The sequence below is a fragment of the Falco biarmicus genome, chromosome 1, assembly GCF_023638135.1.
Source record: "Falco biarmicus isolate bFalBia1 chromosome 1, bFalBia1.pri, whole genome shotgun sequence".
NCBI lineage: Eukaryota > Metazoa > Chordata > Aves > Falconiformes > Falconidae > Falco > Falco biarmicus.
Window position 1 is genome coordinate 100,663,771 of NC_079288.1, and position 26,180 is coordinate 100,689,950.

The 26,180-nt window shown below is 41.9% G+C and overlaps 1 protein-coding gene and 1 long non-coding RNA gene across 12 annotated transcripts in view; both read left to right on the forward strand.

The window, feature by feature from the left end:
* The first annotated feature begins 3 nt into the window (after positions 1-3).
* LOC130155392 (uncharacterized) lies at positions 4-19,331 on the forward strand. Of its 6 annotated transcripts, none has more exons than XR_008824056.1 (4): positions 4-129; positions 8,781-9,450; positions 16,002-16,153; positions 18,224-19,331. It is a non-coding gene; the product is annotated as an uncharacterized LOC130155392 (long non-coding RNA). The 6 variants fall into 6 exon arrangements; XR_008824055.1 differs by lacking the exon at positions 4-129 and having other exon boundaries at positions 136-8,944; positions 9,349-9,450; XR_008824058.1 differs by lacking the exon at positions 4-129 and having other exon boundaries at positions 136-8,944; positions 9,349-9,450; positions 16,061-16,153.
* Positions 19,332-19,560: 229 nt separating this feature from the next.
* The window catches only part of N4BP2 (NEDD4 binding protein 2), a 43,840-nt gene continuing 37,220 nt past the window's right edge, over positions 19,561-26,180 (forward strand). For 4 of the 6 annotated variants that reach the window (XM_056352512.1, XM_056352493.1, XM_056352533.1 and 1 more), the window contains exon 1: positions 19,562-20,189. The gene's annotated coding sequence lies outside the window, so the exon portion shown is untranslated. Of the gene's footprint in view, positions 20,190-22,882; positions 24,599-26,180 lie in introns of those variants that run through there. The other 2 variants (XM_056352525.1, XM_056352503.1) reach the window with 2 other exon arrangements.

Consider the following 26,180-nt stretch of genomic DNA (forward strand, 5'->3'; position numbering starts at 1 on the left):
AGCCCGGGAGGAGGCTCCGCGCCGCCCCCCTCCCCTTGCCCGCCCGCCCTCGGGCCTGGGGCCGGGCCCGCAGCGCCGCCCAGCCAGGATCCCCCAGCCCCAGCCCCGGGGCAGGGGCGAGGCCGGCCAGTAAGTCTCTAACCTTGCCGAGCTCCTCGCAGGGCGGCGGCGGGCAGTGCCGGGCACGGCCGCAGCAGCGCTGCCTCCCGCTTGGCGCCAAAACCCCCGGAGCGGCCGGGCCGGGCGGGCGGCGGCCTGAGGGCCGCTCTCCGGCCCAGCGCCGACCCCGTGGGGCGCTGCTCCTGGGCGGCGGAGCGGGCGCCGGCCGGCTGCGAGGGCGATGCCTGGGCGGCGTGAGGCCGGCTGCCGGGATGGCGCCGGGGAGGGGGCCGCCGGGTTCCCGGCTGCAGGGCGGCAGCGCCGTGTGCGGGAGGGGGAGCGGCATGTTTGTGCTTTTTCACGGAGCCGGGCTGCTCATGGCTGCGCTGGTCTCGTCTGCCTGGTCCCACCGGGTGGCGAGGCCTGGCCGGCGTGGTACATCGGGACACGGGGGCAGCGGTGTGCGGGGTGGCACGGGCGCTGTGGCGGGCAGGGGCGGGCGGCCTTGCTGCAGGCAGGCGGTGGGGGAAGAGCGAGAGCGGCCTCGACGTCCAAATTTTTCTTCCTCGTTGTTGGCAGATGCGTTTCTCAAACGTTAATTTAGTTATAAATCTTCAGGAGAAGCTTGAACATGCAGACTGAAGGAGTCCTCGCTAGCCAGCTCAGGAAATCCTTTCGTGCAAAATGTATTTGTAATTTAATAATCTTCCATATTTCGAAGAGATGGGGTATGTCTGGAAAGTCAGTAGCAAAGTGGGATATATCTGTCTGTTTTGAATCTGCATTATGTGCCCTGCATGTCTGAGTATAGGTGGCTATAATGTGTTTTCCAGATGCTCACCCTGCTCAGAGAAGGTGCATGACAACTGAAAGAAGATGACTTTTAACTGATGAAGACTAATTTAGGATGATCAGCTGACTATTCTTGGTTACTCGAACCAGCTAAAAGCATCATTTGTCTCAGTTTTGAAAATCTCTTAACAAATTTTCTATAGAGCCAAATTAAAGGCAGGAGGCTGGGACCAATCTGCATGGAGGGATGGGTTTTTCCATAGGAGCTGTGCATGTGTGATGGGCCTTGCAGGGGCCCAGCAGGGGGGCTGGCATGGCCTGCCAGTCACCCAGTAGAGATGCAGGAGGCTGAGGGGATGGAAAGGGGTAAATCAGATTATGGTGAAGTATGTCAAATTCCAGATTTACAAAGTGTGGGAGGAAAACACACAAAGACTGAGGAGTTCTCTGGTGCTACTTCTGGTGTAATAGCACGTGGGTAAGAAATTGCTCTCCTGCACCTGTGTTCCTTGTCTCACTGCAGTGTTGTCCTAGGGGACTTAAAGCCTTGAACCTCCATAGCCTCTGTGAAACCCGCTCAGAAGGGTTATAGGCTGAGAGTTGCAAGAAACACTCAGGGTATCTGATATTGATTTGGAAACCCAGAAGGGTGTCCCCAGACAAAGCATTTGAATCAGGTTCTGTGTACAGGCTTAGATAAAATGATTCTGTCCAGGCATAAGGATCGATGGATTGGGGTGTTCTCAATGGACAGGTGACTGGAAAAGTGGGATACACAGTTCAATTTTAACAGGGTTGTGCTGATTTAATAAATAAGGCCAACATCAAGCATTTAATCCTTTTCCTAATCCAAACTTCAGTGGCCATTTAGATTTGCCTTAGAGCTGAAGTACCAGACTAGCTATCAACTCTGTCGCTAAATAATATGTACTATCAGAACTACTGTATTTTAATGAATTTGGAGGTTTTAACCTTACACTTGTTATATTAGGTACTTTGCTTCCCAAATCAGATGACTAATATAAACAACTAATCTGGGATAATTCCCTATTTTTAATACACTTGTATTAACACAATAAATCAGAAGCAAATCCTAGAAGTTTATTCTGTAACTAAAAAAAGAAAGTATGTATCAAACATCTATATGAGTGGTCTTCAATTAAAACAGAAAAAGAGAGAATGTAAGTTAGTAAAAATGATGCAAGAAATAAATCTAAAGTGACCTTTCCTGAGGTTTTTTATGACCCAAGCATAAAGCTAGGAAGATGTTAGGCAGACTTCTCTTTGGGCAGAATTGAAGTATTGCTACGGGTGTTATATTCTAGAAATTTCACCTAAGTCTCTGAACTTCCTGGGTTTTGTTTATTTTCAAGTATTATTTCATTGTTAGTGAAAAGCAGTATTTTATGTATATCATTAATAGGACCTACGATGTCATAATATTTTCTTGTAATCTTGTGGTTACAAGTTTTTCACAGACACCATCTTTACCTAGAAATTTTTATACAACAAGTCACGAAGTAGGAATAAGAATGAAGAGGTAAAGGGCTGCACTCCCACAACTGGCTTTTAGTCTAATGACAAACACAGTACAGAGCCTCTAGTATGCACTTGTAGTCACTTTTATTTTCTCCAGAAGAGTAACTCTTGCATTCTAAGGTATTTGTACATTGAAACTAACTCATAGTTAGATGTGACAGTTCGAAGTTTTCACTTGAAAGTGCCAGCCAGTTTGCTCATTCAATTAAAATTGTATTTCATTGTGAGCAAGTTGTTTGTGAAGCCCTACACTGGAGTACTCATGATTGTAGACCAAGATAACTTTCTCTTCTTGCAGACTTCAGATAAATAGTGAAGTTAGAAATTACTGTGGAGTAGTGTTCACAGATTTTTAATCCTTGGGAACTTGTATCTGCAGCATAATACAGAAAAAGTCCTGAAATACATCAGTAGAAAGTTGAGTATCTAGGAGAGGTTCACATAGATTTCTGCTTTCACAGGTAGTGATTAGTCAGCACTATGGAAACTTTGACCACTCCTCAGTGTCAATGTTGTTGGGAGTCCTTAGCCATTAAACCTAGGTGCAGTCTCTGCTGGTAGGCTGTTCAATTCCTGCTATAATTTGCTGTCTGACTGTAAGTTCTGGTATCAACATAACCTTACAGATGCACTCTAGGCCCACAGCAGGAGTATTTTGCCAGCGTATTGGTATAAAACTGTCAGAGCACTTTCAGGATAGCCATTAATTTGGACACTGTTACTCAGATATATGGTGTTTTGAATGAGTCTTGGACAAATTGCGATCCGCAAAGTGGTTGAGAGAGTAGGTGCAAATTCTGTAATCATGGGATGATTAGGCAATGGTCCCATCTCTCAGAAGAGGAGCAGCAGGATTTGTACTTTTACACCATTTGAAATTCTAAAGGGCTAAAACAAAACGTGTGGTTCTGATATCACACCCAATTAAGGGATGTATGAATGAACACTTAACTGCCAATTAGCTTGAATATATTTGTGGCATTTTCAGAATGTGCTAACATAAAAGCTTCAGATAATCTGACCTGTGGTACTCTTAATCTGAATAGTCCTGAAATCTGCTTGCAGATATGATTACAGCTGCGAGTGTCTGGTTTGTTGCCTTTGCTTGTTTGACCTTCACCCTTCTAATTTAAGCAGGCAGCTGAGATCTGACTTGAACTCTGCTTCTTGTACAGCTGTAGCCAGGTTCACATGATCCCTTGAGTTTTAATGGATGGCTCTGTCTAATAATAAGACCTAGTCCTTTAGTCTTTGCTCAGATCTTATTGAGTTCCTACCAGGACAGATTTCTGTTGGAATTTATTTACTTTTACTCCCATTGTTTTTATTGGAATGTATTTACTCCAATCTGTTTGTTATTTGTTTGTTTCTTAATATATATTAGATTACCATTACAAATGTAATTTATAAGCAGACTGAAATAAAGGGTGCTGAACACTCTTGTGAGGCAGGCTTGCAGGGTGCTGCTTTCTCTGCATCATATCAGGAGAGGTTAGAGGAAAATGCCAAGAAAAGGAGAATGTGGTGAGTTTACTAGTAGAGGAAATAACACAGCACAAGGTTTTCAGAACAAAATGGCTTTCAGGTGAGGCAGAAGAGAGTATGGAGTGATTACTTTAAGCACAGAAAATCCTTTAATTCATGTTGATTAAATTAAGCTATGCACACATGTTTTCAGGAACAGCTTAATGGTTGCCCTAAGGTCTTTGTTAGTACTGTAAGCATGGATAGTAGTAATGACCAAGAACTAAATAGTTGTATTAAGACACAACAGTGTGTCAGGAACTGCAGAATATGTCATATCTGTCAGTCAGCTGGGCAGACAAGTAAGAAATCCTATCTGGTGGGTTAGGAAAGCACTTGTCTTCCTAATAATAGCTATGCTCTTGAAAGCGTCTGCTTTGCAGAACCAGGTGGTGGAGCGTGGTCCTTCGCTATTGAATTTTTTAAGTCACACTCAAAACAGGTCGGGGGGGGGGAAGCTTAATTACTTGTTTTCAGCTCTAGCATTTAGCCATTTTTGGTACCTAGCAGGTTGCTTTCTCGCCAGTTGCTTCCTAATCATGAATGCTTTTTTTTTCCTCATTATGAAAGCCTATTTATTTTGACAATGATACACATTTTTCCCTGCAATACACCAGTTCTTCTGAACTCAGTAATAACCAAACACTGGAAAATAATTCCTAGTCTTCAGTTTTGCACGGAAGTTTTCTCTCAACTTTTTGACTTTGGTATTACTCCTTGTTTCTGGTTGTCTCTCCTCTTTGTTGATTCTCTCACCCATGCAGTTGCACTTGGCTCCTTCAGTTAAAAATATATTAAGTTTGCTGCACTGGATCTTCAGGGATATCCCTGAGGTTTCTAATTAAAACTTTGCAGTGTAACATATCTTTGACAACAGCACCTAATTGTTTTAACTACCTATTTTTATAAAAGAATTGATGTACTTTACATCTGTTGTAAGTTAATGTAGGACAAAAATGGGTTTCTTCACAATGTGCATTGCCATAAAAAGCTCCAGAAGTGTCCCATGCCAGAGAGTGTTGGCAGTGAAATTACTCTCATCTAAGAATACACCAAGAAGTGTGTTTTGTCCCAAAACCAGGGACTTACATGTTTCTCCCATGTCCTACATTGACAAAGCAAAACCTGTAAGAGGGTGGAGGACTTGTATTACCTCAAGAAGACAATCAGGTGGAGACACGAAGTACTTCCTTCAAAGACAGGAGTCCCACAGCTTGCTGACCTTTCATGGAGTATTACCAGTTCTGAATAAAGGGAAGGACCAAACACTATATGGGTGATACACTCCTTTGAAACTGATCCCTAGACATAATCTCGCTAAATATTATTTTGCTCTGGTTTTGGTAAGGAGGGCTTTCTCCTGTGCTGTCCGAAAATGTCATTATTCTGAGTAATGTTTGGAGATAGGGTTAGTTGTCATAGAATTGTAGAATAGTTTGGGGTGGAAAGGACCTTTAAAGGTCATATAGTCCAGCCGCCCTGCAGTGAGCAGGGACATCTCCAACTAGATCAGGTTGCTCATCTAACCTGACCTTGAAAGTTTCCAGGGATGGGGCATCTACCACCTCTCTGGGAAACCTATTCCAGTGTCTCATCGCCCTCATCACGGAGTATTCCTTCCTTACGTCTGATCTAAATCTACCTTCTTTCAGTTTAAAACTATCACCCCTTGTCCTATCGCTACAGACCCTGCTAAAAAGTGTGTCCCCACCTTTGTTATAAGCTCCCTTTAGGTACCGGAAGGCCACAATAAGGTCTCTCCAAGGCCTTCCCTTCTCCAGGCTGAACAACCCCAAGTCTCCCAGCCTGTCTTCATAGGAGAGGTGCTCCAGCCCTCTGATCACCTTTGTGGCCCTCCTCTGGACTCATTCCAACAGGTCCGTGTCCTTCTTAAGTTGGGGGGGCCCAGAGCTGAACACAGTGCTCCAGGTGGGGTCTCATGAGAGCAGAGTAAAGGGGGAGAATCACCTCCTTCAACCCGCTGGTCACTATTTTCACTCCATCATAGAACGCCATGCCATGAGGTTGGTCAGGGATCACTTGCCCTTGGTGAGGCCATGCTGGTTGTCTCAAATCACGTCTCTGTCCTACGTGTGCCTTAGCATAGCTTCTAGGAAGATCGGTTCCATGACCTTTGCAGGTACAGATGTGAGGTTGACAGGTCAGTAGTTCTCAGGGTCCTCCTTTCTACTTTTTTTAAAAATGGGTGCAATGCATCGCTTTTTCCAGTCACCAGGGATTTCACCTGACTGCCATGACTTTTCAAATATCATGGAGAGTGGCTTGGCAACTACATCAACCAATTCCCTCAGGGCTCTGGGATGCATCTCATCAATCAGGTCCCATAGATGTATGTATGTTCAGGTTACTTACTTGGGTGGTCACGAAACTGATCTTCTCTCACAGTGGGAGGGACTTTGCTCCCCCAGTCCCTGTCTTACAGTCCATCCACTCAAGAGGTGTGAGAAGAGAGGTTGCCAGTGAAGACTGTGGCAGTAAAGTTGCTGAGTACTTCAGCCTTCTTCTTGTTTGTTGTTAACAGCTTGCCAGTCTTGCTCATCAGGGAGGTACACTTTCTTTGACCTTGCTTTTGTGGCTGCCATACCTGTAGAAGCTCTTCTTATTCTTTGCATCCCTTGCCAAGTTCAGGTCCATCTGCACCTTGGCCTTCCTGAGCCTATCCCTACACAACTGGGCAGCGTCCCTATACTTTTTCCAGGATACCTGACCCTGCTTCCACTGTCTACACATTCCCTTCTTGCCTTTCAGTTTGACCAGCAGGTCTGGATTCAGCCATGCCAGTCTCTTGCCTTCCCTGCCTGATATCTTACACCTGGGGATCAAGAACTCTTGCACTTTGTGGAAAGTGTCCTTAAAGATCTGACAGCTCTGTTCTGCTCCCTTGTCCCTGAGGGCAGTTTCCCAGGGGGTCGTATTGACTAATTCCTTGAATGGTTGGAAGGTTGCTTTCCAAAAATTCATGGTTCTGGCTTTGCCTGACCCATATCCCTCAGGACTGCAAACTCCACCAGGGCATGATCACTGCAGCCCAGGCTGCCTCTAATCTTGGCATCACCGATTAGCTCACTTGCATTGGTGACCATCAGGTCCAGTATTGCATCCTTTCTGGTAGGGCAGTTTATTACCTGGCTTAAGAAGTAATCCTCAAGGCATTCCAGGAGCCTCTGGGTTACCAACAGATTGGCATGCTATTTTCCAGTGGATGTCGGGGTAGTTGAAGTCCTGCAGCAGGATGAGAGCCTGTGAGCACGATGCCTCCTGAAGCTGGAGTAAGAAGCCTTTGTCAATAGGCTCCCCTTGATCAGGCACAAGGTTCCCTTTGTTGCCTCCGTCTCTAATTCTTACCCACCAGCTTTCAACCTGCTTGTGGCTATTCTTCAGAGACAGCTATACTTGCAGAGACAGTTATACTTGCCACTGGGCTTTTGTGGTATCAAGGCATGTTCAGAAATGACAAGGATTGTCATTGTCAATATATTTAAGCCATTGTGAAAAAATATATACTTGCAAATACACTTGTAATTTGTAAAATACTGTATTGACAGAACAATTGCATTTGTTTTCTGTGCTTGCAAGTGAAGTAAAATTAATTTATTGGCACCTGCACATTGGTGATTTCATAGGATTTTTAGAAGCCTCCTTGATCTCTTGCTAGTTTTGAGCATTCAGAAACTAAAGTCACAGCGGCCTACTGTGTGTTATCTATCCCACTCCTTCCTAGCTGCTCTCTATTATGATGGCTTGTCAACATTCACTCCATAAGTACATTCTCAAGGTTATTTCCATCTCTACTCCTGATGTGTCCAAAGCACATACATTTACACCTATTCATTTCTGACAACCAAGTCTACTTTTCTCCAGTAATATATTTAATATGAGCATTTATCATCTTTTCTGTCCAGGAGATATGCAAGAGACTTTGCTTGCACCACATCTCAAAAGCTTCAATTTTCTTTCTGTCACTATCAATAATTTCTCAGAAGTCACATTCATAAGTTGCTACAGCAGAAATTAAACGTTTTACCAGGCAAATCTTGCTACTTTTGAGGTGAAATGTTTTTTTCAGGCTTTTATAGGGAAGCTATGGATGGATCAGTTATTTTTCAAATTTTTCCAGTTTCTATTGGGTGGGTTGTGACTGGATAAATTTGATCCCAGGTAACTGAATTTATGAACAGTCTCTGTAGCTAGACTATTAAGCATGAAGTTAGCTTATATTCTATTTTTATTAATTAAGTGAAGTTATTTTATTTATGGCACACTCAAGAATAGCCTATATTTTTCATTAGCCTTTTAGTGGTTCTCTAATACTTGCTGTACAGCAGAAGCAGTTGTGACAAAAAGCATTATGTTGTCAATGGTAGGTCAGTTAAAAGGAGTCCCTTTCAAATTCAGCTTTTCCATTCTGTAAAGTCCTTCCTAGATTTTTTTTTCCCTGAGCCAGGCTACAAGGAAATCTGCAGTTACCTGTAGTTATAATAGTACATATGGCTTTTTATGTTTGCTTGGTATTTTTTCAAATAACAAGGCAGATTTGGGGAACTACTGAGTATGTGGGACTGCTTAGAGGAAATACCACTGAGGAAACTGGGAAAGTTTGGTAATATATTTAGCCCATGGCAGCTACCTACTGGAAGGGAGACAGTATGACCAGAGTCTTTCCCTCTGCCCCATTAGATGAGACCTGTTCTGTGATCTGTTAAAAAGTGAGAACATGTGTGGTACTAACAAATTCTGATTAAGAGACTCCTTCGAGAAACGTATTGATCGTATTTATGATGATGCTGTTCCTAATTCTTTCACAGATATAATGTCTGCTGCTCACAGTAAAGAAAAGAATGATATGAAACTTTACAAATTAATATGAACTTGGAATTTACCATTATGGTCAAAGAAAGGTGTTTGATGAATGGCTGTGCAGTTTCAGAGCTGTACTGTAATGATGGGATCATTTCACGATGATGGATAGGTATGTGGTGTACTACTCAGAGGCTTAAAAAGGGGTTGGATTTATCAAACTCAGGGAAGCATCAAAGTGTTTGGGTATGACTCTGTGAGCAATAGAATCATTACAGTTTGCCTTTGAACAAAGTCAGGAAATATGTTGATCATACAGGTTTATGTTGCTAGGAAAGCAACTAATGATCAATGTGTTTTATGAATGGCTTGAGGGGATAATCATTAAAACATTACACCACTACACCATTTGGGAACTTGAATATCAAAATTGGAATGTCAAACCCTTGTAAAGAACAATTTGCATTTAAATTTAAAAAAAAAAATAAAATTACTTCTTTGGATTGTTGCAGTTCCAGTCACTTCATCCTTATGATTCTGCTTCAATTAATGCACTGGGCGTTTGCATCCATGCAGGTCATCAGCCAGCATGACGGAGGAGCACACTGAGAACATAGTGATCCAAGAACCAACAACAGGGAATACTTAGTATCAGTGGATGGTTTTCTTATATTGAAGGTACCTGGCAGCAGAGAAGATAACTAAGGTTATTTGAACCAGTACTTGAATGGGTATTTAGCACAGCAGACAATGAATTGGTGTCTGAAGAGAGGACAGGATATCAGGTATTGAGTAAACAAAGTCAGAAGTAGGCTAGACAAGGCAAGAGCAAATACAGAAATAAGAAATCCATAGTCTTGATAAATGTGCTTAGTAATACAAAAGATGTGTTCACAATACTCAGATTTCTAACCAAAATTCTCCATGATGGAATATAAAAAAGTCCATGACGGTAAAGTGTTCACTGAAGGTGATGATATTAAATGCCAGCAGAGGGATTACTGCTTGTAAAGTAGACTGATACATATCCACTTACAATTTCACCAACATCTAATACCACTATTTATATCCTATCTGAATTTGGCAAGGCAGCTCATGTGTACTCTGTGTAATAGACTATAACTACACTGTATCAAGCACATAAACACTTGCTTTCTTAAGTACATCTCTGTACTGTTCCTTTTATCTTCCAGACACTGAACACTTATACCTAATACTTTGTATTTTCAGGGAAGCACAGCATGCTAAAATAGTAAACTTCCTTTATCTGAGACTATTAAAAAGACAAAGACTTTTGAGCCAACGTGTGAACATTTTAAGTCACTACTTTAGATCTACTCAGTTTTTGCTTACAGAATACCATTGATCAATGTTTAATCAATATTTTTTAAACTTCCTTTAAGATCTGCTCAGCAGCTACCTCTAATCCAGCACATGGAGAAGAAAACTTGAGTGAACCATTTTTTTCACTCATTTTCAGTATCCTTTAGCTTGACACTGCCTGGATGCGCTCTGTTAGGCTTGTATCCTTCTTCAAAAACTGTAACTATTATGTTCTCTCACACAGCTTCATAGTAAAAAAGATGTAAATGAAAAAATATGTCGACAAGTCTTTCAGATTCTGAATATAGTAAGAGAGAACAGAACAATATTACTTCTAGGGGAGAAAAAAATTATGTAGCAATAAATCCTTAAATCCCCTAAGGTAGCAGCTTCATACAGCAAGGAAGAAATAATACTAAAGGAAGTACACACTGACGTAAATAAAAAAAACCCAAGGGCTTTATAGTTTCCTGAATTTAAGCAAATTTGCAATAATACTTCGTCTGTCTTACCAAATCCTTATTTTGGTGTTTGTCTCTCTGCTCCTTTTTAAAAGGTTTGTCCCTTGGTCTGTTGTCAGATATGAGAAATGGGAACACAAGAAATGTATGAATGAACAGGAGAAATGGGAGGAGCAAAAATGAATACGTAGTAGAGAATCTGCAGCTGGTTGAGAATGTAGGGAGTTTCACGTAAGCAAGCAAAAATTGCAGAGTAAAAGAAGGTGAAAGACATAGCCCTGAATGAATTGCAAGGATATTTTAAATATCTATTTGTGATCATAAGTACAGTTTTTCCAAAATCAAGCTGAACTGGAGAAATCAAATTCTGAGAACAATATGATTGTATGTTCTGTTATATATCTTAAAACTAGTTACACCTGCAGTTCTTATTTACTTAATATTAAGGCTCCTTTTGAATTTGGTTTTGGCTTTGCTTATTCGGAAGGTACAAAAATAATCTTTTCTGAAACTAGCTGAACACACTTGCAAGAAGATTGTTTAAAAACAGCATGGTTTTAAAGTTCAAAGTTAAAAAGGAGATTGTTGTGTATTTCTTTTGCCCCCTGTTTACATTTGAAGGGGAGTTCCAGGTCAACTGGAGAGCTACATCAAAATATATTGGGAGCTTTTGTTTCTGCATGCACATGTTCTGCCTTGTGTTTTGATGCTGTCATAGTTAGTAAATGTCTTCTTGCTGAGCCTGGGGAAGAACATGTATGTGACAGTGTCTGCAGTTGCACTTGGGAGAGACACAACTTGCCATCCACAAAGGGGTAAACCTGACAGTGTAGAGTGTTGAAAGGTAAATGAAACAAGCTTACATTATGGATGTTGTTTGTTTTCTAATTCAGTCCTTAGGTTTAAACATAATCCAGATAGGGATTTACTTGTATGCATCTTTGATCACTGCTGAATTTGAAAAGTAGATGTATAACCAGCAACAATTAGGAGAGCCCAAAAACATTTGCCTTTAAGGGTCATCAGTCACAAACTGTTTAATGCTGTTGAGGAAAATAATTACCAACATGTGTATGAATGAGGGAAAAATTGGCAATTTGTTTTGCTGAGTATTTAACTTTTTCATTTTCTACTCTTCAGTACTGTGTAGTATATATAGTGTATTTTTTGTACCTGGGAAATAGGCAAGTTCATAACACTGATGTAAAGATAAAATACTTACTTGATTTTGAGGTATACATTGTTCTCTCCTAACCATCACCACTGTACAGAAGAAGAAATCATACCTCAGAAATTGAAAATATTAATTACTCCCATTTCAGTGTTCTTTGAAGTTAGTGTGTTCTTTCTTCTGGATTTTGGAAAATGTAAACAGAGGAATAAAGTAATTGAAAGAGTTCAGTGTTTGACCATCTATTTGAAGAAAGCTTAAACATGTTTTCCTGCTGGTTGTATCAACTGTTTTCAGGTTTTTGTTTGGGTTGGGTTTTTTAAGTCATCTATTGTAGATGGTCTCAGATCCAAATTACATTATCTCAGCTCCATCCTGAATTGTGTGTGTGAGCTAAATCTGGTTACAGATACCAATTTGAATGTCAGGAGCTAGGGCAGGGTGGAGTGGAGCTTGTATTAAGATCCGAGTCTCTAGTTCTCTGAACTTGGAATTGTCATAAATTTGGCAGGTCCAGCTAACTAGTTTTCACCTAGTCTTCAAACAAATCAGAAACTATAGACTGTTCTATTACAAGGAGTGACTGTCATTTTTTCTCTGAAACTGTGAGATGGTCCTTTGCTGCCTGCAGCTTTCTAAGTTTGAGTTTCTTTTGTTGCTGGTGTTATTCACTGGGAAGGAATGTAGCCCCATTTCCAGTGACAGAGGGTGTGAAATGTTAAAAAGTAGAAGTGATAGGTGGATTTTAAGGGTGGGGGGGAGTCACAATTTACAGGAAAGCAAAAGGCAGCCTTATTTGCCATTCAGCAGCGACCAAATACCCATGGAGTTGGTTTCCTATCTCAATAATTAGGTTCTATCATGACAGTTACAAAGAATAACACACTGAAGAAAGGATTTCCTTTATTAAAAAAAAAAAAAAAAGAGGTAGTCTATACAACTGTTTTTAAATGCACATCAGTCCCTGCTCCCTTCCCCTATCTCCTTGGCTTCTTGTTTTAACATAAGACACGCAGTATACAAGTGATTCAAGTTCAGAAACTGGTTCGTGAAATTTAATTCATAAATCAGTGCTAGTGAGTTTAAACCACAGTAAGTTCCCTAATCTATTTTTATAAGCATTTGGAGTAATTTGCAGATGTTTGCGACAGACGTCAAGCACAGGGGTTGCTGTAGCTACCCAGCTTTTGTGTAGCAAATGGTGACTGAGGAAAATGGACACTAAGCAGGATACCTGCAAGATACGTATATATAATAGAATTTTGAAACCATTGAGTTGTGGTATTAGAAAATTTGGTAAAATTTTGGAGGTCTGGATAGGATATGTACTTGGAGATAAGACCTCTATGAAACTCTTTGGGGAAAGAAATAAAATAGATTTTTACATTGTTTTAATCATCTGTTAATTGAAGGCCAGTCATTGTGAGGTAAATGGATTTGTAAATCAGTTATGATTGGCAAGCAATTAACTTCTGGTAAATGAATTGTACAGACAATAGAGTAGAGTCTGTCTTGTCAGGTAAAAGCATTTGTTCATTCAAGTGACATTAATAGATGATTGAAACTTGCCTAAAATTTGGCTCATACTTAACATTAGATTTACTTAGAAATTCCATTCTGCGGCAAAGTCCAATGTTTTAACATTTTAAAATTTCTAAATCAGAGCAAACAGTAGGCATCCTAAAAACTTCCAGTACAATGGAAGTATTGGGTTTTATTTAGAATCACTGAAAAGTTGTAATTATTTCCCCGCTGCCTCCAGTATTTTAGTAAAATGAAATGGACTGATAACCTTTAACATCACAAAACCCGTACAATTTGAAAATATATAAACTAAAAGCCAAATTTTTATTTGAAATAGTATTACATAGTCAAAAGAAAAGAATAACCGATAGGTTTTTTTCCTTTTTTTTATGTCAGACTGACTTCTTCAATAAATTTTTGGTTTTGAGTGTTCAATTCTGCATCTCAGCATGACTTGGTCACGTTAAGTAAACTTGGGAATTAATATATTTGAGGAAATGCATCTGTTTTGTTCTAAGGAAAACAATTACTTTAGGTGATACAGAATACCTTAATGTGATAAAATCCTGATACGAGTAAGGTAATTTGTACTTTTTACATGCTGTCATGGTGACATTAAACAGGTAGGAACATAAGTTTATTTTAAGTGTCTAATACATGTTATATTGTTCCAATTAAAAGAAACGAACTTTTTTCTCTTTCAGCCTCTGCTCAATTTTTTCCTTAGTGAAGACAAAGTCTTAACACAGGATGATTCAGATTCAGTACCTATCACTTATGTGAGGGATTTGACTCTAGGTAAGATATCCCAGGAGAAGCTTGCCAAAGAAAATAAAACGCTGAAGACTCACTGCAGATTCTTGAATGATGTTAGTTCTGTCTTAACCTAGAAAATTTTAGCCCAGTTCAAAATCAATCACAGTTACAATTTCTTCTGCAGCTGTTCTTAACAACAACTGCCTGAAGGCAGTTACCTTGCACATTAGAAACCTGGAGATTTTCAGTCCTGGGGCAGTTTTGTTCTTACAGCCCTGGCTTTACCAATGAATGGAGGCCATTAATGATACCGTTCCTTGGAAATGTCCTCTTTACTGATCAGCTTACAACAACTGTTTTTTTAAAAACAGTAAGTAAACCTTCACATCCTGTTGAAATTCCAGTTCAGATAACAGCATCCTGCTTACAGAGGTCCTACAATTTAAACTAGATAGTAACCATTAACCTACTCTGTGGTATTGCATGTTGTAGTTAAACAGCTGTTGCATTTTGTTTCAGAAGTGATGTCAGCTAACTGACGTATAAAGTGGATCCCCCATAGCTGTCGATTTTATTTTGGTGGTGGTAAAAGTTACAGAAGTGTCAAACATGATTCATTTTTTTTCTCTTAAGCTTGGTCTAATTACTGCAGTGATATAAATTAAATCTGACATTTTTACAATAATACAGATAATGCAGTTTTTCCACTAGCCTTGTTCTTACACCATGTCTTAAATACACTGATCTCTAACATCTCTGATATTAAATTTGCCATGGGATAGGATCATTGCAGTTTTTTTTAAAAACAGAGGCAGTGTATTCAACAGATAAAACCATGACAGTTACAATTGAAGTCAGCTTAATACTTTTTATCGCATGCCAAGGAGGCATATTAAACATAATTTGTTTTTCCTTTCTGCATTTTAAACAGATCAGGATGGATTTTTGATATCCATGAAAATTGACGTATCAGATTGATAAAAACAGCATAGCAGAGAACATCCAATAAAGGAATTAGATTCATCACAAATCAAAACTGAAGTGTGAGCCTATTCCAAATTCAGAAGGGCCTTGTAGCAATGAGGCTTCTGTCAGCTATACAAGTATGACCTCATTCTTTGCCTGCTGAGAAGACACAATTAAGTAGAATTCTTTACTTCTTAGATTACGGCAGTAATTGTCATCATCCCTCTGCATCTGCTTTCCAAAAACCCAGTCATATTTGTAGTTTGTATATTCTGGTGATGTTTAGTATAATAGGTATAATAAGGAAATGTTATAACTGTTTTGTAATGTATCTGGAGCATCTCACTGAAATACAAGTACTTTAAATGAAGATTAGTAATACGCTGCTTAAGAATGCCTTTAAATGAGAATTAAAAAAATTAGAACTATTAACTTTCAGCAGTAACCTTATAAACTACTTTGATAGTTTACTGACACATTGGCAAATCAAAGTACTGATTTCTTAAGTAACTTCTCAATTCATTAGTGGTAATGCTGGAATTAGTGACTTGCTCACCTGAAAATGTGATCCTATTGAAATCAGCAGAATTTTTGCTGTTGTCTTAAGTGGGCAAAAAATGCTCCATGAGATAGATTTTTGCTGCATCTAAATACTACTTTTTCCCCATTTAAAATAATGCTGAAATAGAACTCTGCATAAAGGGAATTAAGACATTATTTTAATTTAGTTGTAATAAAGGTGTACTATTTGGAATGAAAAAATGACTAGCATTACTGCAGTGATACTGTTTCTACAGAACCAATAGCTATATGGAACAGAAGATCAATATATTTCAAGTATAGAAGCCAGATGTGGAGTTCCTTTATGGAGCTAAACCACCACAAATCACCGTGCATTTGACTAATCTGGAGAGGGGTGGAAGAAAGAGACAGTTATGTGAGTTAGTGTGCAAACATTTATTTTTCTAACATTTCTATCCTTCCTTCCCCCCCTGCCCCCGCTTTTTTTTTTTTTTTTTTAACTTAAGGAATTAAATTTTTACTTCGGAAATCAAATTCTGGCTGGGGGAAGAGTTATCTTTTGTAGGAACACAAACTCCAATATCACGGACAAAGTAATATTAACTGGAGACACAGTCATTTGAAGAAGTGAAGTTAAACATCTTAAATCAGCATTAAGGTAAATCTATTAAAAAATAAAAAAAAGGGAAAAGCTAACACTTTTTATTTCCCCCAATGGTAAATGAAACCTAAAGGTGGCAACAGAATGTTGCAGTCTCGTTAGGAAGTGAAAGGTTATAGCATGGAGGGACTGAATCAAGTTTTATGAAAATGGTTTCTGCAGGAACTAGATGAGAGCTCTTTTCATCTCTCCTCTCTGAAGGAAGGAAAAACTCATGATAATTTTGGGCTTTGACTGTATATATTAATGGCCCAAACTAAAATTCTGAATAATGATAAAAACTGTATCTCAAGTTTCTGTTAAGATACTGTAAAGATTTACTACAGGCAGGCATGAATTTTTAACGCACCCTAATTTCTCAGGCATTTTCCTACAGTATTTATTATTGTATATTCAACATGTTACTGTAAGTAGAAGTCTGTAAAATGGACAAAATTAAATATATCTTCTTGCCACACCAGAATGTTCATTAAACCATAAGTTTAGCTGCAAATTGTTCCTGCAAATCAAAATGTGATCTAATCTTTTTAACTGTAGACCCTCAAAGACAAATTGAGCATATAAGAAAGGAAATCACAATTTGCTGAGCAGACTTAAGCTGTATATAATCAGAAACATTAAAAGGGACTGACATGTCCTTTTTTTTATGGCCCAACTCTGGTAATAATACTATTTTAATGCAATGTGCATTAAATATGCATTAATAAGCAACAACACGGTAAAGTCTTTTTTCCACTTTGAGAAGGTAGCATTGTAGAAGCTAAAATGGAAAATCTGTTGTTAAAGCATTCAGAGAAGACCAGACTAAACACTTGAGCCAAACAGCACAGATTACATGCTATAGGTTCAAACCACTCCAAGTAAAAGCAAGCCAACTTGTAGACATAAGGAGAGACAAAAGAATGAAAAAAACCCACCCCAAAACAGTAGCAGATAATAAGTGGTTTTTGTGTTATATTTGAAAAAGTTATGTGAGTACTCAAACCCCCCCCCCCCCAAAACCACACATACTTGAAAGAACCTCTATTACAGTGATTATAATTATCTAGATACCAAAATCCCTATTTAAAGCATTAACTGTGGTAGTGAGAAATCTGCCAGTACCCAAATTAGTCTGGCATTTTCATGGTGTCAAATACTGTAATATGTACAACTGGCAAAGAACATAGTTTCATGCATCAAGTGCCAGCAGCAACACCCCAGTAGCAGTGCAGTTTAATGGAGGCTATCAGACTTAAGTGTAATGAAAACCTCTCTCTTCCTCTTTTTTGGCAACCTTAAAAATATAAAGATGCAGTCATTAGACTGGAATTTACATGACCTATTTTTCCAAACCTATGATTAACACATTACCAGCATCACACCCTTAAAGAAAAACGATTTTGTTTCTTATACTTGTCCAGACACTGAGCACATGAAGTAAGGAAACAGTTCCTGGTACATGAATGAAAGCATCACTTGACACCACATGCACACACAAATTCTGATCAAGGCTTTTCCTCCAGATTTTTGGACATGTACAGTTTCAGTGTATTGAGTAATTATTTCTTTTCCTTTTGTAAGTCGTGGCCAGAAACAGTTTTTTTGACACTTGCCAGCACATCCTGTGGATAAGTATGTATACGTTTTACGTATTGTGTTAGAAATGTAAATGTTTGTCCTTGTTTATTTAAACATTGCATACGATAGAACTACAAGATAAGCACTAAACCAGCAAAGCGACAAGCAAATTAGCAATGCCTAAATCAATTTAATTCATAAAACATTAAATGCTTTGAATACTAATTTCAAAACTTCTAAAGTTACTTTTACTGCAAAATATATACAATTCTACATATAAAACCTATTTACCTTCCTGTTGCTGTGCTACCAAATAGGCAACACTTTGAGACTGTGATCCCTACAAGCTCTAGAGAAACTAGTCTGAGCACCCTTCTGCAGTTTTCACAGAACAGCTACAGTGAGCTACCCACGCATAGTTAATTCACCTTAAAACTCGCTATAATTTTTGCACTTACTTATTCTTTATTGACATCAATTCTAAAGCTGCATCTCTAATGGAAACAGGTTGGCCCTGGTGGCTGAGGGAAGGACTCTCCAGGACCCAGAAAGAAGCTGCAGTGGGACTACGAGTGACTGAGGCACAAAGCTGTCCGTGACTTCTTGGTTGTTCTTGCGAAGCATTTAAGATTAGGTGCCAAATAGGCAGCGCTTTAGTAGGCTGCTGAAGGCCACTTCTCGTTTCCCTCTCTGAAGGAGAATGACGGACAAATGAAGGTCAGGGGTGCCGCCTCGTTCTTTAATGGGGATGAAACACAATGTGAGGGACCTTAGGGCTAGGAGACAACCTTACTCCCCTCGGGGGGGAAATGCTTCTCCCCTTTCACAGGAGTGTCGTTGATTCTGTTTGCTAGGAAAATCACAATGGGACACTTCCAGCCACCGTTCTCCTGAGGCATTGTGCCCTAAGGGGAGACGGTTGAATACAGATGGCAAGGAGGTATCTCAAGACAATGGGGCGTAGGAAGGCACCCATTTCCTTCTGGGAATCGAATGAACAAGTGTGAAGAAGTGAAGGCCCTGCTTATTATCTTGCTAGGACAGGCAGGGAGACAGAGCTGACAAGGATGCCTATGGGCTATGTAATGAAGACCTATTCTTAGAAATTGGTAATGGGTAAATGTCATCGGTAATTTTCCAAATACACTTTAATGCCCGTTACTTAACGGTGAAATTTCTGAGATCAGCACACTTCTATAAAATTACAGGAAAGCTTCCCAGTAGAACCTCCTCGAGTGCTGGGTTGGCTTTTTTTTTTTTTAATGTTTTTACTTTTAAGAGCTTTCTTGTGTTTGTTGATAAATGCAAAACTCATTCAGGTACCTAGTTCCCATCATGGTGGCTTCACAGCAGTTCTAATTTAAGAACTACTTATCAGCATCTCAGTCTGTCAGGAGCATGTCTCCCTTCCTTTTCATCTTTCCATAATGTTCCATTGCACATCTCCATCAAATGTCCACTGCTTGTTGCAGATAGCGAAGCCCCCTCCTAACCAGCTGCTCCCTGATTCTTCAGTTGCAGCTCACAACCTCCACAGCAATCGCTGATGCCAGGTCTCGCCAGGCTCAACTCGGCTTCCCAAAAAACTCCTCTGCCCGCCGCAGGGGTTTCTCCTCCCGCATCAGCCCGCAGATCCACTGCATCATTCTGGATTGCAGGAGCCCTCTCTTCTGCTGCGAGTTAGAAATTGCTTAGTAAAACCGGGCAGCGGCACGCGAAATGAGACATTTGTCCTTTTTGTTACAAGTTTGAAACCTGTCACTTGGCTTTTCTTGGCCTCCGCCATGGGCAGTTGTTTGCTGAACTCGCCGACGCCCTGTCACCACCGATATGCCCCCTACAGGCAGGCTCTGCCACCCGGGGCTTCCCGTACCGGCAGAGCAGTCGCCCTTCTCGAAGGTGAACGCGCGGAGCTGTACCGGCAGTCAGCTTGTGCCGGTAAACACTGGGACAGGCGGCGAGGGCCGCCCCCCGGGGAGCTGAGCTGCCCTCAGCCGGCCCTCGGCTGGTGGGAGGCGGCAGCCCCCGCCCCTGCCCCGCTCCCGCGTTTCCTCTCCCTTTCCTTCCGAAGCGGCCCCTTTGCCGGGGGGCCGGGCCCGGCGATACCCCGCAGGAGGCCTGAGGCAGAGCCCCGCCAGCAGTTCCCGCCCTCCCGCCTCAGCCGCGCGGGACACCCGAGGCGGGGAGCGGCCGCTGCCTCCGCCCCCCGCAGGCCCGGTCCCCGCGGCGGCGGCGGCGGTGCAGCCGGGCGAGGCGCGCAGAGGCGGGAGCGGCCAGGGCGGCGCTGCGGGCCCCGGCCGTGTGGGGGGCGGCGCGGCGCGGAGCCTCCTCCCGGGCTGTCCTTCCCCGGCCGGACGGAGAGCGGCACTGTGTCGCCGCAGCGCGCGCTCCCCCGGAGCCTCCCCCGCCGCCGCGCAGCTCTCCAGACCCTGCGTCTGCCGGCGGCGGAAGCGAGCGAGCCGAGCGGCGGGAGGTAAAGGCCGGCGGGGTCTGGCGCGGAGCGGCGGGACCAGGGAGGAGTCTCGCCCTCCCCCTGCTCCCGATAGGGCGCGGGGCCCGGCGCTGTTCGCCGCGGCCTCCGCCATCTCGGGGGCGGGGAGGCAGCCGGCTCCCCCGGCGGCTGCGGGCAGCCTTCCCGCGCTGGTGGCTGCGCGGAGGCACCCCTGGATGCGTACCCGCGTCGCGGCGGGCCTGGTGGCGCTGAGGGGCCCGTCCTTAAGCGTCACTGTAGAGGAGTTGCCAGCGGGTGGGAGGGGAGGCAGCGGGGCGGGTGCTGCGCGGCGGGGCCCGCCCGCCAGCCGGGGGCTCGCCGCGGGTGTTGGGCCCCCGCTAGCAGCCGCCCTGCGCGGGGAAGGGGCCGGGGCAGCCTCCTCGCTGGCGGCCCGTGGGTCCCTGCGCCGCCGGACTGAGGCCGCCGCTCGGGACTGCCCTGCGCAGGGGCCTTCCTGTGGGCCCACGGCTGGAGCAGCCTGGGAGGGCCGCGGCCCGGCCTGCCCTGCCCCGCCGGCAGCCGCGGCCTGTGCGGCGGCACCGGCTGCTGGAGGCGAGGTCGGGGCTGGCGGGTCGGTGGGAATGCCTCGCCCGTTTGTCCCCAGCAAGTGATGTGGAGCGGCCGTCAGCCTTAAAAGCATCTCGCGAAGCTCCGCGATATAAGTTCACTCCGTGCAAAAAGAAATGAAAAAAATGTTTGTACTTTTAAGGGGTTCGTTTTGAACAGTTGTGAACTTGCTGAAACATGTTTATGGTGTGGTTATTTGTGTCCGTAGGGTAGTATTGACACGTGCTTTGGACACGATCTGGAGTTCTGCTGATCAAGTGCCATAAGGTCACTGGGACCTAAGAGGAGGCTGACTTCAAAGGAGTCACTTCCCCATATTTATTATTACTTCTCTTAACTCTTGTTCTAAATGACTAAGATCAGTTCGATTCTTAAGAGACACTTAAAACGTTTTTATACAGCATCTTGATAAAGTTTAGCATGCATCTCAGGTCTTTCAGTAGGACCTTGTGAAAAGATGAGAATAATTCATATGGAACTTAAAAAAACTTCCAGAAGTATTTTGGGTATTTGAGGTAAAGAACAGAGAAGATCATCAGGTGGCTTTTCATCCATTTCACCTTCACTGCAATAAAAGCTTTAGCTAATACATCTTGGGATGTGATTGGAGAGCCAAAGGTTGAGATGAACCTGAAGCAAATTACAGAAATGCAGAAAAATTGAAGTATGGTATACATTTGTAAGCATGAGAGTTTTATCCCTGATTTAGCTGGGTAGAGTCACCACGGCAAGGGCAGGGCTTGCTTGTCGTGTGTTTGCAGCACTTTGCAGCTGCATTAGTTTCTGTTCCTATGGATTATGTGAAGAGCTTGTGAAGGAAGTTCAACAGCATCAAAGCACACCTTAGAAATCCTTTAATTTATTAAGCCTATAATTTAATTCCTTATCGGCTTTCCCCTGTTGAGCTTTTGGTTTGGTTTTAACTGTGGAGTTGTATTTTTTTCTGGTGGTCTTGTTTACTTTTTTCTTTTTTTTCTTTCTTTTTTATTGATATTAAGGCATTTCAGCAGGGGAAGGCACTGATGTAGAGGGAAGTAAGGATCTCTGTGTTAAGGAATGTGAAAGTGCAGTAGTACCTGATAAAACTGTGAGCCTAGACATGGTATTAGGAAACATCCCTGGTATGCTTACAGCTGTACAGCTGTTTCACTTTAGTGATATAGATGGATTGTCACATAAAAGAGCATTATGTTGTCTTGAATTAGTGTATAAATATGTTGTAATAGGGACTTCGGAGGGTTCTAGTTCCAAGGTGTTGTGTGGTCTCTTGTCTTTCACTCCTACCTGTGTACTGATCTGTAGTATATGCTAAATGGCCAGTGTAATTGGTCTAATTATTATTTTAAACAGAGTTCTGATGCATGTGAATTCAGCTCTGGTAAAAGTTTCTGAATTTTTAGTCCTTGAGTTTTAGGAAGTTGTTGCCTTTGTTTTTCTTATAGAGGCTCTGCTACTATAAAAATGTCAATGGGGTGTTAATTAGCTGTCACATTGCCTCTCAGAATTAAATAAAGTTATACACTGATATTTTCTCCTGAATACAGCCATCATTATGGAAAAGGTTAAGTTTTTCACTCATGATTCCACTGGGTTTTTTAATCTACCAGTGGGTTGGTTTATGTAACTGATCTGTGTTCCATCTCAAAAATTGCCTGTGTTAAATCACCATTTAAAACTATTTAAGTGGACCTTGCTTATGTTTTTTACACTATTAGGAGGTGAAGTCATGTGAACTACCTTCTGAAGGTAAATGACAGGTTTAAGTCTGTGTCAAGTAAGTAATGACAGTCATTTGAAGGCTGTAAGCTTGGAGTACATAGATCAGGATGAGGTCATCCATCTATCTGTGGTTTACCTTAAGCTCAAAATATTTATTATCTTGTTAATAGCTGTGTAATGGCTGTGTGTGCGCTGTGTTCAGCTGGTTTAGTGGCTTCAGCAGTGTAAGTGCACTTGAACGTATGAAGTTTGGCCTGGTAGGTCTGTGCAATGTAGTTTCCAGCATAGGCCCTGATATGTGATTCCCTGCCCCCCCACACCCCCCCCATATTTGGGATGTCTACATAAATAAGCTCATTCCTGTCTTGCTTTCTTTATGTAATATGGTTTCTTTCATTCTTTTTAAAATTATAATTGTATAATGCAACTTGAATTGGTGTAAGTTGGTGAAGTGTATTATGTCGTACTGTGTTCCTGTTTGGGAAATTCTGGAGCGGTTCTCATGTTGCTCTTGTATGTGGACAATCAGCAAAGTTCACAAACTGCTTTATGTCTCTTTTCAACCTGACGACTCAGCTTCCTGATGTGGCCACTACTGCTCTGAGCTCACTACTTGATAGATAGCACCATGGTGAAAAATCTGCTTTATGTTCCAGCGCACCTTCAGGTCCGATGTTCTGGTAGTCATGATTTCTCTTCAGTCTCCTGTTCTTGCGAGTGCTTTCTGCAAACCTGAATGCATCTTCATTTTGTTTCTGTATTTGAGCCCATGCTGCAGTTGAAAAAATTCTTGTGCTTCAGCTTTGTTGCAGTGTGCAGCAAACCTTCATTCAGAGTCACAGAACTGAGAACTGTAAGGCTGTTTGGAGCGAAGTGGCAGCTGGGGATCACCAGAGTGCAGCACTGTATATGCATCAGGGACTTGAAGGTCTTAAGCAGACCTTCAGGTAGGAGGAGATTATACTGCTGAAAGCTGGCCAGACAGTGCTGCTTTGAATTGTTCTATCACACACAAGGGAAAGGTGTGCAGCTGAGAAGCCTTTGTTATGTGGAAGCTCCAGAACCAAGACCTGGTAGCATTGCAGCCCAGTCGTGTTAGAGTTGCAGCGTCATCTTTAAGAAAAAAGTAAACCTGTCTTCATTTGCATCAACAGCTAAAGCAAACCAATATTTGGGAAGGTAGCATTTGCATTTATTGCTAGCCCTAACTGCTGCCAGTGCAGAAAACGCTAAATAGGTGTTGTTTTAATGTTCTGCTTTTCTTTCCTCCATAATGCTGCCTGCGTGTGTGTGTCCATGATAATAAGCATCACCTGTGATCTTCAGTAATAGTCCTCTTTTACAGTATCTCATCTTGATGGAACCAGTCCTCACCCTTGCTGCTGTCCTTTTGCTGGCTTTCCAAGAACTCAAATAAATGCTCATCCTTTGGCCAGGTCTCATCTCAGTCACAGAAAAAAACCCACCCCAAAATTCTGAAGAAACAGAAAACAGTAATACAGCAGTATGAAAATTAACCTTGTTAGGACAGTCTTGCTCAGCTTTGTAATGTTTTATTTTCCTTTTTTTTATAAGCCTCGAATATTTTGTGCATTAGACTATATCATAGCTTCTTAGCTAGATATTGCCAGAGTTGCCGTTTATAAAAGATTACAAGCTATTTCCAGCAACTCACAGAGGCACCAAGTCTTGACAGGCACAGCTTTCTTTATGGGTTTTTTTCAGAGTGAGGTATGAAAGTTCATCTGGAGAGTATGTGAAAAGAAATACTGTTGTGCTAAGGAACTGTAATTCTGCAGAGATGTGTTACTTTTATTCACTGCCCTTCAGGCTGACTTTTGGACAGGGTCTCTAGAAACATGGTGTGGGCAAGTCACAGCTCCAGCTGGCAGGAATTCTCTTTTTCTCTTTCCAAATCTCTCTCTCTAGCTGTTTTAGAATGTGGAGTGGGAATACAATCTTAAGCAGTAGTACTGATTGTGGAAGGACCACCATAACCACAAATCTGGTCTTCTTCATTGCAGCCTGTTGCATTGCTCTGGGGGCTGGACATAGGTCACAGTGAAGCAGCTGTGTGGAGTCTGCACTGGGGACAGACAGCCCAGGTAGCCTGCGTGTTCTGTTTCCTGGAAGACCTCTCCTCAAAGCTGAGTTTGGCGCGGGCATGGGCATGTGTAACCTTTAGTTCAGCATGCTCAAGTAGGGCTGTGAGCTGTATGCGAGGCTACTAAAGAACGTGGGAGAGAAGCTATAAAAGGATGTGGTATGTCTAAGCTCTCTTAGGGCTGGTAAGACATTTTGCAGATACTCATATTATTTGCTGCAAAAACCCCCAAATACAAGCAACAACCCTCTCTACCTAAACAAGGAAAACAGCTGCTTGTTGATTTTTCTAGCTTGTTGGGCTGTGTGTTTGCACACTCCATAATCCCAGTGCCGCTTACTTTCTTGCTGCGTCCCAAGCTTTGACCTTCAGGACACAGCAAAAGGAAACCGAGTACGAAAGTAGTACTTATCAAGCAGAGCTGGTGCTGGAGAATGCGCTTACTGGTGGCTCCCTACTACTGCCTTTCTGCTTTAATCTTGTGTATGCTGCAGGAGATCTGCCTGTCTGGGAGCTTGTGCTCACCTTAATGGAGGGCCCCTAGCAAGAGCAGCTTCCTGGCTTAAAAGGAAACCTTGTGTTGTGGAGTTTGACAGCTTCTGTCACCTGTGAAACACCACCTGACTGTCACTGCAGGTTGACTTGTGATGTGGCATGTGGAGAAGAGCTTTTGAGTCATTCCTAGCAAATAGGGCTCTGATGTTCCTAAAAGTTTTATTTACTTACTAAGCATCTACTTTGGAGGAGTTTGTGCTGGTTTTGTACTCTTGAACTGTGTGTGTATTTGGACAAAGTTTTTGTTTTGTACTCAAAGCAAGATTTATTTTTTGCAGCTGCTTCAAAAGAATCTGTCTCTGGTCCAGGCCATACACAAGGCTTAAAAATCACAAAAGTGGAAAAAACTCCTGGCAGAACAGATTGCCTAAAGCAAGTGTATTGAGACATATATGTCAGTGACTTGCACTTTGATGGAATTTGATGTGAAAAAGAGGACCTTAGTTAAAATTGTTGAAAAAGCCAAAGCCCTTGGAACAATCAGTGGGAATAGCAGAGTGGATGAAGCAAAAAAGCAGAAAAGCTGCTTGAAATGTTTTTAAAAGCACTTTGTCTCTAGCTGGGTATAGATTTTCACATTAAATAACAGAGCATTTAGGTGGCCTGTTCAGTTGCTGGCTGCTGGCAGAAATGGAAAAATGCAAAAGGCTCCCAAACTGTCTCCTTTGCTACTCTTAACGCTTATTGAGAAAAATCTGCTGGAAGGCATTTCCTTTTTTCTTCCCTTTTTTACCTTCTGTTTTTTAGAGAGGGGGCTCAGATGTCCAGAAAGAAAAGCTGCTTGTTTTGTAAATACAGCTAGAGAGTGCAATGATTGGGTCTGTTTGATTTTTTTGGCTGCTTTTTTTCTCTTGTGCTTGTATTTAAATACTTAATTGTTTTGTTCCATTTATGAGACTTCAAAGTGCAAGTGAGCAAATCTGGAAATAACCTTTGTATTTTCGTGTGTGTTAGTAGAGCCTGATTCGGAAAGCAGAAATCTGAGCAGTGGAAGTAATGTAGCATTACAGTGTTATCAGGTACACTTC